Source organism: Tachypleus tridentatus, unplaced genomic scaffold, assembly GCF_004210375.1.
Source record: "Tachypleus tridentatus isolate NWPU-2018 unplaced genomic scaffold, ASM421037v1 Hic_cluster_1, whole genome shotgun sequence".
NCBI classification, from domain to species: Eukaryota; Metazoa; Arthropoda; class Merostomata; order Xiphosura; family Limulidae; genus Tachypleus; species Tachypleus tridentatus.
In genome coordinates, this window is record NW_027467777.1 from 3,681,462 (window position 1) to 3,693,380 (window position 11,919).

General features: G+C 29.5%; 2 long non-coding RNA genes across 2 annotated transcripts; both read left to right on the forward strand.

Moving 5' to 3' along the window:
• The first annotated feature begins 2,023 nt into the window (after positions 1–2,023).
• On the forward strand, positions 2,024–5,456 carry LOC143241820 (uncharacterized). Its single transcript, XR_013022288.1, has 3 exons — positions 2,024–2,353; positions 4,483–4,579; positions 5,396–5,456. It is a non-coding gene; the product is annotated as an uncharacterized LOC143241820 (long non-coding RNA).
• Positions 5,457–5,468: 12 nt separating this feature from the next.
• Positions 5,469–11,677, forward strand: LOC143241998 (uncharacterized). The gene is made up of 4 exons (XR_013022381.1): positions 5,469–5,500; positions 5,756–5,836; positions 6,663–6,730; positions 11,582–11,677. It is a non-coding gene; the product is annotated as an uncharacterized LOC143241998 (long non-coding RNA).
• The last annotated feature ends 242 nt before the right edge of the window (positions 11,678–11,919 follow it).

Sequence of the window (11,919 nt, forward strand, 5' to 3'; positions counted from 1 at the left end):
AGAGTAGTGAAATGGAGGTTAAGACTGATAGATGTGGGTCCTACTTTTTCAGCCACTTTCAAAACGTAGGATACAATTTATAATCCTGTGTTTAAGCTTGTACTGTAGGATCCTTTTAAAAATATGCAGCATATATTTTGTTTAATTTTAATGTGTATTGTTGTTTATGGCTTAAAATTTATGGTTATAATATAATTAATCAGAGGCTGTTTTTAATGCAGTTGTTCCTCATGATTTTGTTTACTCATTTGGCTTCATTTAGATGTAATTATTTAATTTCACTAAATATATATATATATATATGTATATAATATCGTGTGTGTGTTAGCATTACTGATGTTTTCCTGTATATAATCCCTTTTATATATAGTAGTAGTAGAATTGAGTTGAGGTTAAATATTTTTAGGGCTTGTAATATCTGTATTTAAATATTTAATTTTCAGCATACAGACAGAGATTGCATGCCATCAGCTTAGTCATCTGCCAAGTTTTGAACAAGAGACCATGAAAATGTGTATTCAAAGGGTAGGAATCTTTACTTCAAATGTATAAACAATTTTATTATAGTATTAACAACTTTAATGTCACAAAAACAAAATATGTAATATATTTTTTTTCACACCGTATGAGAAAATAGTTTTCTACAATCACATACTCATTTTATCTAATCTTGCTGTATTGGTTACAGGAATCTTAGAGATAAAAACTTATTTGAAGTACTTGAAAATAGGTTAAGCCACTATAAAGAATATGGATGTGTGCCATAATAGAACAAAATTACATGTTTGTACTTGTATTTTTAATATCAAAATGAAAATTGGAATTTGTAATTCTTAACAGTGAAATAGCATGAAGATACCATACCAATAGACATAGTATTGACATTGATTACAATATTTACTGCATCACTAATTTTAAAAAAATTCTTGTAGAAGAAAATGTATTTGAAGAAATGAAAATATTTACTTTTGCTTGTTGTAATGGATTGATCTTCAGTGAATAGTAGTTAGTGTTTAATATAGGAGAAATTTTGTCTTTCTAACCTTAGCTCCTTGTTGGTATTTTTCTACAGTATTTGTCTGTGACTTGTTGGGGATAAATAAACTGACAATCTACCTGATTTAAAAAATACTGAACCAATCAACAGCACTCTTGCTAAACAGTCTTGTACATTCAACAATGTTACTCAGTCTTAGTGAAGTTGAGCCAAGCTGCATAGAGTCAGCTGTACTAGGATTTGTCACAATCCTATTAATGGAGAGTTGTTACATGCTCTTTTGCCTTTCATGAAAACATGGAGTTATTGGGAGAATAGTTTTGCAGTGGGTGAAAAATTGTGCATAGAGAGCAGTACAAGTTAAGAAAAGCTGATATTGTGAAAAGTGTAATAATCTGTTAAAATACATTTTCATCATAGGAAAATGTTGATATAATGTAATGCAAGTACAAAACCAGCCTTTCATGCTGATGATGAAATATATAAATTATTTATGTAAAAAATAAAATAAAAATAGCTGGTATAATATACAAGATCTGCAATTTCTTTCTGCCTTTGAAATTCTTAATGCTATTGTTTTTGCAATATGTTATTTGAAAATAAAAACATTACTTCAGGTAATATTTTATGTATTATAAACTTGTAATTATTCTTATCAATGTATATGTAATAGGGAATTAAAGTTTTAAAGCATTATAGGGAGAATTTTTGTTCATCTTCTATCTTCAGAGAAATAATATGTAAATTATTTCAATATTGCATACTTTACATATTTTTTATATGTAGGAGCTAAAACAGATGACCCTTCAGGCTATCATTTGAGTAAGCTAGGTGAATACTAGTATCCTGTGGTAGACCCTGAGTCTGAAGAGCGGCAGATCGTTCATTTGGATCTCTTGTGCCTCCACTGGGTCTTGCTAGTAGAGATTTCACATTTTCCAGTGCTAACGAAGGCTAGTTGGGAATTACAAAATGTAGTAATTCCTCTTTTGGATCAGAATTCCAACAGAGGGCTATTGAGAGACAAAATAAATCTGGTGAAATGGAGGATGATAATCAGATTATGGGAATGCCACTGATAATGGAAAGGAATATTGATGATAAGTATGTTAATTCTGTCAGTCAGGCAGTCAGAGATGAAGACAAGGGTATAGAAACTGAAGAAAATGAGACCACTGAATTAAACCGGTCACGTTTAGTGAGAAAAGTATTGTCCAAAAAAACCTGAAGGATAAGTCACATTGTGCTTCAAGCTCTGCATCAATGGTACCTGGAGAGTCTTCAACCATGGTTTCTGAATCTGTGTCAGTAACAGAAACTCCTGTTACTTTCTGCTCAGATATAGCATATACAAAGGTATTTAAAATCTGTTTTATTTTATATAATAAAGACTTTTTTCTTAAATAGCTCACCCAACTGACTGCTCAAGTAAAATTGTTGGCAGTTATAGGGAACACTACTTTTAGTAGTTTAAAGATAGTAGATAAATGAGGTACAGTATATGTACAGTACCTTTGTTTTTTTGTTTTTTCACAATAAGGTTAATATGTTTTTTAATATGTTGCTGTTTAAGTAGATTTTGGACTTTTTTATCACCTTCTGAAGAAGCCTGTTGTATAAAACTTTTGTGTTATTAATAGTTATGTTTTTACATACATTAACTGTAAACTCATATGAAATCTTTATTAATTTTCTACATTTTTCTGCAGAACAAAATGCAGTAAAATCTGGAGCAGCTTTTAATTTTACTAAGTACTAGTGCAGTTGATAATGTCACCTGTGGCAGTGCTGTTTGTGATAGGTCTGACACTATCAGTCCCTTTTCTGGTGAATCCCATCCTGTCGAGTTTCCTGGAGCTCTTGTTCATCCAGCTGTACAACAGCTACAGGGAACACAGGTTCTACGTTCCACTCCTGTTTTATTCCATGATACTGAAGTCGAGTTTTATTGGTAGTGAACATGTTAGCAATACTGTAGATAATAGGTTGGAGTTTTCTGGAAATGAATCTTAAGTGTTACATTATGGAAGACAACAAATACTGTTAGTACTGTTGAAAACAAGTAATACATTTAAACTTCAGAAAAAGTATTTTATAAAATATGTAATTTTTGTTTATTGTAAACATTTATCTGCATTCATAGACTACTTAATTGATTCTTTTATAAAATGGATCCTTGTTATTCATTCATGTGAAGAAGTATTTGAATTATATTTTTAAAGTCATATTCTTATATTTGACAATTTTAATATTCATTACGATTGCAAATCAGTTATAGGAAAATTAAAACTAGAAGTATTAACGACTTTTCGCATTTAGAAGTATTTCATCAATATTAAATAAGTATAAGGACAGAGTATTATAATTAATTTTTCCTATTGCCAGTCATGTTTAGGTTATTTTTACCATATAAACATTATCGAATGTGAGTACCGCGTTGTGTTTCGTTAATAGATTGGTTACTTATTAAGCATTGTTTCAACATTATCAGCTTCTAAACCACTCTATATACAATTCAGCATGTATTCGTTTTCTTGCTAACGATATTTGCTTAGGGTACAAAGGGAACAGTAGTGATTCTGCAAGTGACGAATTGGTTGAATGTTCTTGACACCAGATGTCCTCTTATTTTGGTTTATTCTGAAAGTTCTGCAGGATTATGTTTATGTATACTGTCATATGGTTAGTATGAAATGTTGGATGTGTACAAGTTTTTGCTCAGTTTTTCTTATGTTGAATCCAACAAATTAGTAATGTACGATCATTAATAGAAATCTTTAATCAGATTTCAGTATTGTGATGTGTTTCAGGTTTTGTTTTAGAATTAAAACTTTTCATTGGTAACTGGAAAGAACTTAATGGTAATGCAGTTTAGCCAAATGTGTGTATAATTTAGTGATTATTATATTAATCTAGTACTTCGCAACCTATTAACACAGTTACAGTATACTTATAACACGGAATTAAGCTTTGACACCCGTGGTGGGCAGGATAAAGATAACCCCTTGAGTTATTAGAAGTTGGTAAAATAATTCCTTTTGAAAGTTTTTTCCTTTAAGTCATTCTATAAATTGTGTGTTAAGTCTAAATATTGTTCTTATAATACAAATAACAGGAAATATTATGTAGTTACTTTGTGTATGGGAATATTTTGACTTTTGTTACCTTTACCATAATGTTGCTTATTAAAACATTAATAATCATTTAAGATAGCAAAAAAATAATGAAAGAAAAGTCCTAAACTACATTTTTTCAGAAAGTGGACTTTTCTTTTTAATGTTTGTTATCAAACAAGCAATGATTTAGATTTTCTTGTTGGTATTTTTATGTGATTTTTTGCTCTGTTATGTTACAACACTTTGAACAAAAGCACTGTTGCAGATCACAAATAAAGTCCATATATCTGTGCAGGTATTTTTTAGCTTTTAAGACTTTATGATAGCAGTATATTTGAAGAGTAGTTTAAAAACATGTTTTTAATTCAGTCACAGAGAACAAGAAGATGATGAGCTTCATCAGTGTAAGGAGATTTTTTCACAAGTTGTACAGATCGTTAAAGATATATGCAATGTTGCAAATCAGGTAAATAGTTGATGACATTTCATATTATTTTAAGTATTATATTACTCACATATAAAAGTGACATGTTCAATAAAATGACAAGTGAATTTTGTCTGCAGCCAGTGAGATGTTCCTTGAACTGTTGGTATATCAGATGTTGATAATTAATGCAGAAGCTTATGTTTGGTATTTTAAAATGGATTTATTTGTTGGTAAACAGGGTTTATGATCAAACAGGACTTTTTGATTAATATTTTAGTGTATAATTTATTAATGTATAAACATTAATTAATTAACAAACATGTTTGTCACTGACTTTTATATATGTTTTACTATTTTACTATTATTTTTGTTATAAAGTAATTCTTTAGAATATTTTAAAATTTAAGTAAATAATACACTAACTCGTAATACACTTATGTATGTAAACTAATAAAAGTTGACAAGTATAGTTTCTCTAACTTGTGACAGTTTGCAACAAGTGTCATTTACTTCTTGGCAGTATGAATATTTTAACACCAAGTCGTTTGTAATTTTCACTGTTTACTCAGTTTGATCACTTCAGAGCTATTTTAGCAATTCACAGCTTGATTTATTGCATATACAGTATACTTTTTATATATTATTATTTGAAGTTGAAATAAATTTCCTCTGTAGATGTTATTTCTATATCATTCTGAATAGTATGTGTCTTTGAAGTAGAATAATGCATTTTGGGTTGGCATTTCATTATTAAATGGGCTTGCAGAGAACAAAGTCTTATATTAGATATTACAATTATGTGAATTTTCACACCTACATTTTTCTCCAGATCATTAATTTTTTGTATTATCACAGACTCTTCTTCTTCAAGACTTGCATGAATCTCGTATGTGTAACCAGTTGCTGGTACCGGAGCTAGTGAAGACATATGGAAACAAGGTTTCTTATCCTCAGGGCACAGTATGTTAGGAGAAGATGGTATATAGACCTTTATTACCTACACCATCTACATGTGAAGTTCTGTGATCACTCTTACAAAAGTATTGTACAATTTCAATTCGTGCATTACTGATGGATTGCTGCTTTTGTAAGTAATTTTATACATTATCTGTTTATAGTTATACTAGTTATTATTAATTTTAACTTCACTCTGTAGAACACGATGCTCCAGAACAACAAAGCTGAAGACCATCAGTGGAACGTTTGATTGTGGAGTCGTTTGGAAACTCTCTTCACTCTTCGTCCTAGGTTGAATACAGGACCAGGTCACAGTGTCAAATATAACTTTAGTAATAGGTATAACTTAACGACTTTTTTGAAGATATAAATCTTTAATTTACTTTTAAATAAATAGGCTGGTATTTTAAGTTAAAAATACCTAACTTATATTAGTCACATAATAGTACTAGAGAACATTTATTATGTTGAGAAGAGGTTAAAAGGATTGAAATAAATTATTTAATAACATGTTTTGTCAATGTTAATGATATAACAAACATAATAACAGAGTATTATGTTCAGAGAACTCTTAAGGTACATGGAAATAGTGTATGCATAGTTTTATTTTAAAATTGATATTTGTTAAGGAACAGAAATAAGCATTTTACATCCATAATATAATAATAGAAGAAAAACAATTAAGTGCCTGTCTTATGTTATATTTTAATTATTATTTTCCAACTTTCCAAATCTGAAATTTAAATTTGTGTTGAATAGGGATCCGAGCTCTGGGCAGTGCTAAATTCATTTTCTGTCAATAATAGGAAGAATATGTTTGTATATCAAGAAAGATGTGGATCAGTATTCTATCTGAGACACTTGCTGATATGTTCTGTTCATTAAAGCACACAAATTATTTATTTACTTTTAGATGTTTCATGATAACAATTTTAGATGTAATTTTTTTAATTAGGTGAAACATATACTGTCATTTCATGTAATTTTATATAATATTTCTAAAGTATTTTCTTTCTGTATGTAAACTGACAGTGTTCATTGTTTATGAAACTATGTAATCAGGTTTTTAAGTGTCTTTATAGTTGACTGTGTGGGAGATTGCAGTGTAATAGAGATATAAAATAGTGGTATATATAACTAACAAAACACTTTTGTGTTGTTATAGATTGAATGAAACACTTTGTGAAGGACATTCAGGGTATGGACATAGCAAGAGGAAAGACTCACTTTCAGGTTTGTGTTTTTTAGAGACCTTTAAGACAACATCCTTAATATTATAGGATTTGACTGTGGGTATTTTGTCTTACCATGTTCTATATATATCCTTTTATTATTTGTTTAGTAAATATCTAATGTATACTAATTACCTAAGTTAGATAATTGCAAAACTTTTTTATGGGAAGATATTTCGTTGGTGTGTACATAAATCAAGCTTTCCAGTACACCCTTTTTAAAAATTTAGTATAGTAATTTAAACCTCTTGTGACATCTGAATTGCTCACCAGTGTGGCTGAATCTGCTATAATATCCAGGTTTATGGAGAGTAAATTCTGTATCTTCTTCCTCCTTACAAAATTCCACACATCTGGTTCTTAGTTTTATAAATGTCTCTCCTCCATTGATATCTTCCATTCTGTGGACAGATATTTTCAAATAAGTCTTGTTTAAGCTTGTTAGTCACTATAAGGTGTTTAAGTTAATATGAATAATTCTACTATTTTATGGAAGAGGGACAGTTCAGCCAACCTTCTAAACTCATAGCTGCTTACTATTAATAGACAAGTTCTTTTGGCCGTGAATTTTATTTTTTATACTGGAAATTGTGACATCCTTTACTAGCCTACCTAATTAACACCCAAATTTAATTTGATTTTAGTGATTTGGAAAAACTTCAGTGTTACAACCAAATTTTAAAACAAAATTTTTTGCACGAGAAATAAATACTGCTTTGGTGAAGGGATAATTCAGTGTAATATTTTTTTTCAGTTATTGAATTATTTTTGTTTATTTCTTGCTGAAATGTATGAAAAATAAAGAAAAATTTTCGAAGTTAAAGAAATGTATAACTATGTAATATTTCTTGCACCTTCATGCAAAGGAGCACCAGATCAGATTGAAAATACAATAGTAGACAAATACAACAATATATTGATTATTAAATAATGTTAGAAGTTTGTATATAGATATAGATTGTTATTAGATATTTCTGCAGTATTTCATTTTACCATTCCTACTCTAAACTCATCTTCATGCTGTGGAAATTTTCTTGTGACAGAATTTGCTCAGTTTCTTGAAAAATCCCAAATATACTGACAGTAAGGCAGAATCGTTTTAGGTACTGATGTATTGCTAGCTTTTCTTCTGTGTCATCTCCATCACTTAGTGCTTTGATTTTTGTGGGATGTTAGGAGAAGCGTCTTGTAAAAGTATAAGCATAGATAACCCCTTTTTTTTTTAAATGTTAGTTATGGCTAAACAGCAATAAATAGCTGTAGAAGTAAATCAATGAAGTTGATATACACTATACGTATATATTATTATACCATAAAAAGGGTATGCTATGGATTATATGAACAACACATACAAACAGCTATCATCCTGTTTGCCTTATTGCAAACAACAGAAAAGGTTTGACAGAAACATGAAAAAGTAGTAAGTACTTCTAACAAATTATAAAATACAAAAATATATTAATTTATTTCTATTCTTCACATATGTCTCTCTTAAGTTAAGACCTTCAATCAAGTTCTTGTCAATTATGCCTTTTGATTGATTTTACATCTGTAAACAAACCATTGCAATTTTTTGCTACTTGTTCTTGAGTAAAATATTACAGTGATGAACATATACTTGATGGAATTTTAAAAAAAAAATTACACTTCTATTAAACAGCTGTATCATATTATATTACACTCGGTGACAGTGAATTTATGGACTATTCTCAATGTATGTTTTACAAGTCCAATATTGTTTTGTTACAGTTTGCAAAAATCTCTAATATTTTTATATCAAATTATACTTTACAATTACCATATTACAAATATAACAAAACTAAAGCAAGTCTGGAACAGAGTGACATTAATATAAAGTTAAAATATATTGAAGGCAATACACAACCTCGTTCAATACAAAGCATTCACTAATGTAATTTTAAAGACCAGTTATGAAGGCACATGAAGTTTATAAAAACATAACTAGCCTTTTATCTGACATGTATACAAACTGGATATAAATTCATATACAACAGTATTTTGTTTGTTTTAGAATCATGCACATAATGGGTCAGTTTTTCACATCCTTCCCTAATATTCAAAAGATAAACAAAAGGAAGTTAGTTGCTCAACTCATGATAACCCTGTCTGACCAAAGAATGGGATTTGATGATCACTCTCATAGTGCACCCATGGCCTCAAAGTATGTAAACAAGTTTGTTTCTGTGACATGTCATAAATCATGAATTCTCATATTCAAAGTTTGGATATAATAACCACTAGGCCATCTACATAGATCCTTCAATAATCAATACAGATTTGTATTGTGGTAGTAATGAAACTACCAGTAATGTAAAATATTACACACAAAACATGCTAGCTTTTTATGGGCTGCATGTAAAGCGTGTTAGGCGTGCGACTCGTAATCTGAGGGTTGTGGGTTGCAACCCTGTCATTCAAACATGCTCGCCCTTTCAGCCATGGTCAATCCCACTATTCGTTGGTAAAAGAGTAGCCCAACAGTCCTAAATTAAGAATGGCTAGCAAACCAACTCATCAACCCTATTTTATCCACCACCCTCAAAAAAAGTATGAAATTTGTTTGGTTACAGAGCTAACAAATAGAAAAGTTCAAGAAAAAACAGGAGATTAGTTGAGTACTTTATTTCTTTTTTTTTTAATGTTTGTTATTTAGGCATAAGTGTAAAAGTAATTGACGATAAATATAGGTGTATTTGTTAGGTTAGTTAAGATTAGAGTAAGTAAAATTATAATATAAAAAATGGTTCTAAAGGCACAAGAACAGGTTGTAATAGCTCATGGGTAACATAATTTGTAATTTAAAGCAGCTGCATGTAATTTCACAGATATATCATTGTGACACTGGAATAATACGAAAAAGATTAAACAAAATAAACTTAAAAGTTTAAAAGTGTACATTGTTACAAAGAAGAAAAATATGTGGTCAAATTTTTACATTTTAAATGGGTAAAATTTGATAGTGAGGTAAAAGTATGGTTTCCCCAGGATCTTTTTTAGCAATGCTTCTGATACGTTCATTATTTCCTTTTTTGAATTTAAAATATTATATTCTTTCCTCTTTTTTAATTAATATATTGTTTTATGACATTAAAATTTGTTTTCACTTTAGTTTCAATCCATTTCATAACTTTGCTAAATATGTTAAACTGTTGCCAGCTAACTTGATTATTAATCCTCCATTACTAACAAGTAATATTCTATTCAATATTTTATTACATATACATACCAACTTCTCAATTCCATGAACCAACTGTTGGTTCTTCCTTGTTGTTGAAGCTCTAGATGATATAGAAATGGTCATGGTCTGAGAACCCTGAAAGCGAGGTCAAAAGTATAAAATAGTTGTCATTCTCTTGGCATAGAGATTTACTTAAATTATTGACAAAACATGGTTATATTTTCTGGGGAAGATAATTAGTAAAATAAGTTATGACTAAAACAGTTTCAGTCTAAATGATTTCAGTTATCAATCCTGAGAGTGAAACCTGTAAAACTAAGCACAGTTTAGCATAAACATCAACTGTTACAGTCTGCACATCATCCCTTATTTCTGTTTTATTTTAATAAAGATTTTGTTAATTGTACACACTTGTATTTTATATACACTAAAAACTTGTTAAATACAGTACCCCATACTTCCTGGACAAATTTGCTGTTATCAGTAGATCCAATTCACTGATCACATCAAAGTATCACACATGTACACTACATTATTTTTTTTTTGTTTGTTTTATATATCCAATCCATATAATGTATTCAACCTAGAATTTGGAATTAGGATATAATCAAAGCCAAATCACAAATGACCATATAGACAATATAAGAATGAGAAAGGATTTAAATTGTTACCAGTCTTATATCAAGAGAATATTGTACACACACTAGTTTAGAATTAAACAAGTAATGCTGTCTTCAGTAGCATACATACGCAACAAGATATAGTTGAATTATCATTATTATACCAGCATATACCTAGGATAAAGACACCAACCAAATGAATAGTAATAAAAATAATTATAAGTGAACTGCAAAGCAGGTATCTGTGTAACAAATAAATATACCTGTTAAAAAATAAATATGGACCTCATACTGCAAACAAATATTTTATAGGGAGAGACAGTGCAGTTGTGAAAATTATCCATTGTTTGAAATAACTACTCTCACATTCTTTTACACACTGCATAAACGTTCAGTAACATATATGTATTTTAAATATACTCATTACCAGTCAAGAACATGCAAATAAATTTCAACCTTAAATATATACAACACAGTAGGACTGCTCATAATAAACCAAATACATTTTATGCATTTTGCATTCAACTAAAAAAGAGACTATCTACTATTTCATTAATTAGCTCATTTTTTTTAAAGAATTACATATAGAGGGCAGTACAATTTAAGAAAAGCTGATATTGTGAAAAGTGTAATAATCTGTTAAAAATACATTTTCATCATAGGAAAATGTTGATATAATAATGCATGTATAAAACCAGCCTTTCCATGCTGATGAAATATATAAATTATTTATGTAAAAAAATAAATAAAAATAGCTGGTATAATATACAAGATCCCTGCAACTTTTTTCTGCCTTTGTGAAATTCTTAATGCCATTATTGTTTTTGCAATATGTTATTTGAAAATAAAAAACATTACTTCAGGTAATATTTTATGTATTATAAACTTGTAATTATTCTTATCAATGTATATGTAATAGGAATTAAAGTTTTAAAACATTATAGGGAGAATTTTTTGTTCATCTTCTATCTTCAAGAGAAATAATATGTAAAATTATTTCAATATTGCATACTTTACATATTTTTATATGTAGGAGCTAAAACAGATGACCCTTCCAGGCTATCATTTGAGTAAGCTAGGTGAATACTAGTATCCTGTGGTAGACCCTGAGTCTGAAGAACGGCAGATCGCTTCATTTGGATCTCTTGTGCCTCCACTGGGTCTTGCTAGTAGAGATTTCACATTTTCCAGTGCTAAAGGCTAGTTGGGAATTACAAAATGTAGTATTTCCTCTTGGATCAGAATTCCAACAGAGGGCTATTGAAGACAAAATAAATCTGGTGAAATGGAGGATGATAATCAGATTATGGGAATGCCACTGATAATGGAAAGGAATATTGATGATAAGTATGTTAATTCTGTCAGTCAGGC